Source organism: Bos grunniens, chromosome 15, assembly GCF_055505025.1.
Source record: "Bos grunniens cultivar Pamir isolate PY7600 chromosome 15, Bosgru_T2T1.0, whole genome shotgun sequence".
In the NCBI taxonomy this organism is placed as follows: domain Eukaryota; kingdom Metazoa; phylum Chordata; class Mammalia; order Artiodactyla; family Bovidae; genus Bos; species Bos grunniens.
The window spans coordinates 31,281,495-31,288,347 of NC_141179.1; the positions used below are offsets into that span (position 1 = coordinate 31,281,495).

The 6,853-nt window shown below is 55.5% G+C and overlaps 1 long non-coding RNA gene across 1 annotated transcript; it reads left to right on the forward strand.

Moving 5' to 3' along the window:
- The first annotated feature begins 489 nt into the window (after window positions 1-489).
- Window positions 490-5,614, forward strand: LOC147357601 (uncharacterized). The gene is made up of 2 exons (XR_015141456.1): window positions 490-624; window positions 5,381-5,614. It is a non-coding gene; the product is annotated as an uncharacterized LOC147357601 (long non-coding RNA).
- Window positions 5,615-6,853: the final 1,239 nt, after the last annotated feature.

Here is a 6,853-nt window from a genome sequence, read left to right on the forward strand (position 1 = left end):
TGAAGGCCCAGGGAGAGCACAGAACGGAGCAGAGCTGGGGTGCGAGGAGCCAGTGACGGGTTTGTTTTCCCTATTTCACTGGGAGCAGGGCTCGCGCGCCTCCTGGCACCGGTCCTTCCTGGGGCCCCAGCTCCAGCTTGTTAGTTTTAACTGGAACAATTTCCTTTGAACTCAGCTTGAATTAGCATCACCATGGCGATGGATCAGAGTTTTCACAAGTCGACCTGGTCTTCACCCCTTAAGCAATTAGTTCGGAGGAGAAAAGCAGGAGGAGGAGGAGGAGAAAGAGGAGGTGACAGTGAAGGGAGAACACAGGCAGGAAGGGAAGGGGAGAGGAGGGAGATGGGAGGAGACGGAGGAAGAGGAAGAAGGTGCAAAGGTGTGTGGGGGTGGGGGGCCTGGCCTACCAGCTCAGCCCCGCCCCAGGGAACAGAGTACCCACCCTGCCCTTGTAAGCCTTTACCTCCCGAGCCCTTCCCACATCGAACACCAGACCTTCCACAGGTAGCCCAAGAGGAAGGGGTACTGTTCCAGTTTCTCAGGGGAGACCCACAGCCCAGACCCTGGAGCAGTCACCCCCAGGCAGCCAGCCCACCTCTAGCCACTTCCTCCTGCACGGACCAGGTTGGTGAGAGCTGAGAACAGGGGTTCTGGAGCCTGAGAACTGAGGAGGCGTCTCAGATCTCCTACTTACCTGCCCCATGACCCTGGGCAAGCCACCAGCCCATGTAAAATGGCAGAGGGAGGGAGGGTCAAGTGAAAGGGCTGCGTTGGTGCAGACCCTGCAGCAGTCTCGGTGGGGGTCATCGCTTGCCTGTTCCTTGGCCCTCACTTCTCTGGGAGCTTCTGATGGGGGCGGTGACTAGCTCTTAGTCATTGCTGAGTTCTCAACACTAACTCAGGGCCTGACCCATACAGGGCAGCCAGTAAGTATTTTCCAAATGTATTAACAAACAAATGAATTATCGCTATTTTTTTTAATGGTGGTAAGAGTGGGGAAAGTGTGTGTATGAAAGTTGCTCAGTTGTGTCCAGCTCTTTGCAACCCCATGGACTGTATAGTCCATGGAATTCTCCAGGCCAGAATATTGGACTGGGTAGCCATTCCCTTCTCCAGGGGATCTTCCCAACTCAGAGATCGAACCCAGGTCTCCCGCATTGCAGGTGGATTCTTTACCAGCTGAGGCACCAGGGAAGCCCAAGAGTGGGGAAAGGGGAATAGCAAATCCGAATCCTCCAGAATTTGATGGAGTCTTTCTTCAAGACTCTTGTCCACGCCTCCTCCAGGAAGCCCTCGAGGACTTGCCACGCCTCCTTCCCCCTCACCCTACCCCAGGTTCACACCCACTGGGGCTTCTGCATCTCCATTACCAGGCTATTAGGTCATTCATATTCACTCACTCATCTCTCTCCCCAGCTCTGTCTGGTGTCCCTCGAACAAGGACCGTGTCTCATTCGCCAGCTCCTTGCATGGTCCAAGCACGGAGTGGGTCCTCTAGAACTGGACGTGAATGTAGGAACCTGAGTATTTGTGGAATGCTGGCACCGTCATTCAGCTGTGTCCGGCGCAGGGCCAGGTGTCTGACTTTCAGTAAAGGTAGTCCCTGGGGAAAGCAATGTATGAAAAGAGGACTTGCAATGAGGCGCGTCGAGTGGAAAACAGGGGCATAAGAGGATGGGGTCACGAAGCAGGAGACCTCATGACGTCTGCTCTACAAAGAGCTGAGGAAGAAAGGTGTTTCCTAGGTCCGCCAAGGCACGGAGCATTTGCAGAACAGTCTTTTCACAAAGGGAGTCAGATGGTGGAGTACGGGCTCGTAGATTTCTGAACTGACCCTGAGGAAGGACCAAGTGTGGTGTCTACAGCTGGAAAAATATGTCTTCTCTCTGGCTAGGAGGCACCTCCAGGCAGGCTCACGGCTCCAGCTGTCTCCGCAGGTTGCACCAAGCCCCACCCGGCAGCAGGAGGTGCCCATGAGCTCTGAGCTCAGCTGCAAGCCACCGCTGCGGCTCAGCTGACTGCTGTCACGTTGCTGCTGCTGCTGCTGCTGCTGCTGCTGCTGCTGCTGCTGCTGCCAAGTCGCTTCAGTCATGTCCGACTCTGTGCGACCCCATAGACAGCAGCCCAGCAGGCTCCCCCGTCCCTGGGATTCTCCAGGCAAGAACACTGGAGTGGGTTGCCATTTCTTTCTCCAATGCATGAAAGTGAAAAGTGAAAGTGAAGTCGCTCAGTCGTGTCTGACTTAGCGATCCCATGGGCTGCAGCCCACCAGGCTCCTCCACCCATGGGATTTTCCAGGCAAGAGTACTGGAGTGGGGTGCCATTGCTGTCACATTAGGTGTTAGTAAGGTGCCAGACTTCTCAAAGTTCCTCGCCTGCAAAGTGGTGCTGAGTGGGATGATGACACATCCCGGGCCTCGTGTGGTTGTCGTGAGGATTAAATGAGGTGCTGCTTGCAAAGCCTTTCAACACAATACCTGGTGCCTGGTGTGGGGAGAAGTCTCCACCAGCTGCTGCATTCTCCCAACTTAAAAAAAAAAAGGTTTACTTATTTGGCTGTGCTGGGTCTTAGTTGCAGCGTGTGGGATCTAGCTCTCTGACCAGGTGTCAATCCAGGGCCCCCTGCATGGGGAGCTTAGCCACTGGACCACCAGGAAAGTCCATCCTGCATCCCCTTGAAGCCTGTGTTTCCCACATGTAAACTGGAGGTCAAATTCTTTCTCGCACCTTCATTGCACCCACTCCTCCACCTCCAAACATGAGCACCCTTTCTCTTTAGAAGCTGTCCATTCAGGCATGGACATGGCGACTCCCCTCTGTCCTAAGAATTGCCCTGCTGGGCCCTGTCTCTCTCTGTTTCTCTACCTCCTTTTATATTTTTCCACGTTCTTTAAAACCTCCCTCTCCAGCCCTTACCCCTCCTCCTCTCTCTTCTTTTCCCAAGTCCTGCCTTTGGCCTCTCTGTCTCTCCCTCCCTCCCTCCCCTTCCCCCTTCTGCTGCTCATTAAAAAAAAAAAAAAAATCATTCTAAAAACGCCAAAAATGCACTCATCCCCCAAGGACCCCAGTCTAGCACAAAGGGCTGGTTCTTCAGGCTTCTCTGGTGGCCTCCCTCTTGCCCACCGCCTTTGACTGGTTGTGGCCTCATTCTCATGACTGGGAGGGCTAACTGGGGAATTTCCCATGTGGTCGGGCAGGGAGGAGGCTGGGAGGGCAGGAGTTGGATGCAGGAGGTTGAGGACGAGCTGTTTCAAATCTTCCCTAACTTTGGTTTATCCTCGGGGAGAAAAACAAACTGCTTACTTGATATCACGAAACCTAAAGAATTTTATCAGATTGGCAGGAAAGATGTAGGTTGGCAATCGGGGTGACTGCAGACCAGGATGTCCACCATGTGGAATGTTCCATCTGGAGAGCAGAGTTGGAGAGCAGAGCAGGGGTGGGTGGGGAGCCCTTTGGGCCTGGACGCAGGGGAGGGGCCCCCTATCCCTGAGAGGCCCTCTAATGGGAGCACACTGGGGTTCTTCCGGACGCCACCCACAGCCCTACCTTCCCACTCAATGCCCTCTGGCCAAGTCCCTGACCCACAGGGCACTGACCTGCAGGGTGCATAGCTCCTCCCCTCCAAAGCCACTGTGACCTCACCCCAGTCAAGTCCAGAAAGAAACATAATCTGATGCACCCAGGTTTGGGGCAGGGAACCTGGGGCAGAGGACAGGAACATAGGACAGCATAGGAGCCCTCTCAATCCCACAGGAACCCCCCTTCTCACAGGGGCTCTGGGCTGCCCCTGGACTGTGGCCTTCCCAAGGCTGCCCAGGAGATGCGGCAGAGGGCTTGGCTGTAGCCTTTCTGGCCCTCACGTCCTCCGGGATCTCAGAATTTCCCAATCGCCTCCCGCCTCCCGCCTCCCGGCACTTTTACTCAATACCCTCCCCTCCCTCCCCATCCACCCCTTAGCGGCTGGGCTGCTGGAAGCCAGTGGTGTTCCCGAGTTAATCAAAAACTCCTGGACTTTGCCCTTGAATGGAGGCCGTCATCCCTTTGTCCCAGGGCGACAGAGTCAGCTTGCTCCTCTTGGACTTAAATAGGTGTAGAAGACTAAACGGTGGATGAACGTGAGAGCTGAATTAAAGTTGATGAAGGCAATGGCACCCCACTCCAGTACTCTTGCCTGGAAAATCCCACAGACAGAGGGGCCTGGTAGGCTGCAGTCCATGCTAAGGGTCAGACATGACTGAGCGACTTCACTTTCACTTTTCACTTTCATGCATTGGAGAAGGAAATGGCAACCCACTCCAGCGTTCTTGCCTGGAGAATCCCAGGGACGGAGGAGCCTGGTGGGCTGCCGTCTGTGGGGTTGCACAGAGTCGGACACGACTGAAAGGACTTAGCAGCAGCAGCAGCAGCAGCAAGGGCCTCCTGCTACTACCAGGCACTGGGCTGGGTGCTCAAGAGAAAACTGACCTCCCAGCTGTCCTACTGGGGATGCATGTGTGTATGCTAAGTTACTTCAGTCGTCTGACTCTTTGAGACCCCGTGGACTGTGCCCCACCAGTCTGCTCCGTCCATGGGATTCTCTAGGCAAGAATACTGGAGTGGGTTGCTCTGCCCTTCTCCAGGGGATCTTCCCCACCCAGAGATCAAACCCACGTCTCTTACGTCTCTTACAGAGGCAGGTAGGTTCTTTACCACTAGCACCACCTCCCATGTTTTGCCTTTAAGAAACTGAGGTGCAAAACCATGAAAAAACTTGCCCCAGACCTCGAAAAAATGAAATGAAGGGTGGAGAATGCTTTGAAGCTTCCAATGGAGTTATTTTTTTGTGTGTGGGGGGCGGGGGATTGGTTAACTCATGATTGGGTTAGAACATTCTAGAATTATCCATAGCTTCTGGACAGATAGCTGAAAATAGGTGTGATGTTCCAGCTCAAAGAGATGAGTGAATTTATGCACAGCCTGGGCTCATATGCAGAGGAGGGGGGCCCAGGAGAACCAGGAAAGCCCACGAGGTTTTGATATTCTTTTAGACACGGAGGCCATCAAGATGGCCCTGTGCATGGATGAAGAGAGTTAAAGAGCACCCCAAACCCAGAACACCCCTCCAAGGGTCCTGGAGAATCCTGATCTCGCCTGAGAAGATCAGGCCTTTGGGATACATTGCTGGAGAGGCCAAGGACATAATTCAGCCCCATCTGGAGCAGGCAGGGCCTGAAAATTGATGCCCAGCAAAGTAAGGGAACTTAGCTCAAGTTCTCTGGCTCCCCTCCACACGCACTGCCTGGCCACCCACTTGCCGGGCATCCTGGAGCTGCACTAAACTCACCCCTCCTGGACTACCCTGGTGGTCCTGTGGTAAAGAGTCTGACTGCCAATGCAGGGGACACGGGTTCGATTCCTGCTCCGGGAAGATTCCACATGCTACAGGGCGACTGAACTTGCGTGCCCTAGAGCCGGCGCTCCGCAACAACAGAAGCCCCCACAATGGGAAGTCTGCGCACACCACAACTCGAGAAAGCCTGTGAGCCGCAACGAAGACGCAGCGCAGCCAAAAATAAAGAGATAAATAAATTAATAAACAAGTGAAACTTAAAAAATAAACTTGCTCCTCTTTCCTTCCAAGGCCCAAGCAAACGTCACTTCGTTTTGCCTCCTTCCACTTTATTTTTCCCATCTGTCCTCTCCCCCTTCCCCCTTCCTTGGCCCGCTCCCCTATCCCACTCCCCATCTGCCCTAAAGAGCAAATTCCTATCCTGACCGGGAAGCTCTGCTGGAATCTGGGAGGCCTGGTTTCTGGCTAAGGGAAAAGAGACAGAATCAGGGGCAGGCCTGAAGAAACTGGGAGGGCAGAAGGAGGGGCTGGCCAAGAGGGGAGAAGAGTTCCTGGCCCTGGGGGGAGGGAGCTGGTGCGACAGTGGCCTCAGAGCCTATGAGGCTTCTGGAGAGATGTGGGGTGCAGGACAGGGGTTTCTCAGGCTCCCTGCCCTTCAGAGGGAGCCACGGTGGTGAAGGGGCAGCTGCAGGGGGGCGGTCACTCCCACCTACACCAGCCCACAGTCCCAGCTCAGCACCCCCAGGTGGTCTGGTTCAGGCTGCCATGGGAAGCAAAAGTTCAGAAGAGGGGCCCAGCCAGGGGGAGACCCAAAAGTCAGAGGCAAACAGGCAGCCCTGGGCCTCCCCGGCACAGTGGCCTCGCCGACTCGGGGCGCTCACTTGGGGCCCTCACGCTCCCCAGGCCTGTGTCTGAGAACACTGGAAGTCCCAGCAGCAGGGCTGGCTGGCTGCCTCCTTCTGCCAGGCCCAGGTTAACCCTTGCACAGCTGGGCAGCTTCCTCCTGTCTCATCCCCTCGCTTGCATCCAGCATGAGCTCTCAGCATCCCAGCACAGGGCAGCTTTCCTCTGCCTCCCCGCCAGCTCCTCGAGGCTGACACCTTCCTTGTCCCTGGTTTCCTCCACACAGGCAGTCCCCTGCCTCCAGTCCTCCCAGAGAGCCTGGCAGTCCCATCTCTACAGATGACTGAGCCCTTGGCCTCTTCCCAGCCCAGTCGGCCTTTGAGAAATAGGCGTGGTGTCCAGAATTGGAATGGATGGGCCTTAGCAGCCCTCCCATCCAGAGCCTCCTTTACAAGGAGGAAACTGAGGCTCAGGGTCACACAAGTGCTGAGAGCAGCTCTCGATCACCTGGTGAGGAGGCGATCCGGGGTGCCCAGGGCCCAAGAGGAGATGCAGGCAGCCTGAGTCAGGGAATGGGCAGCAGATGGGGAAGGACAGAGACACGGCCTGGCTCTCTCCCTGGGGAGGGCAGGCCTGGCCTGTTACCTGGAAGGGCAGGTGTTGCCTGAGATTGTTTGT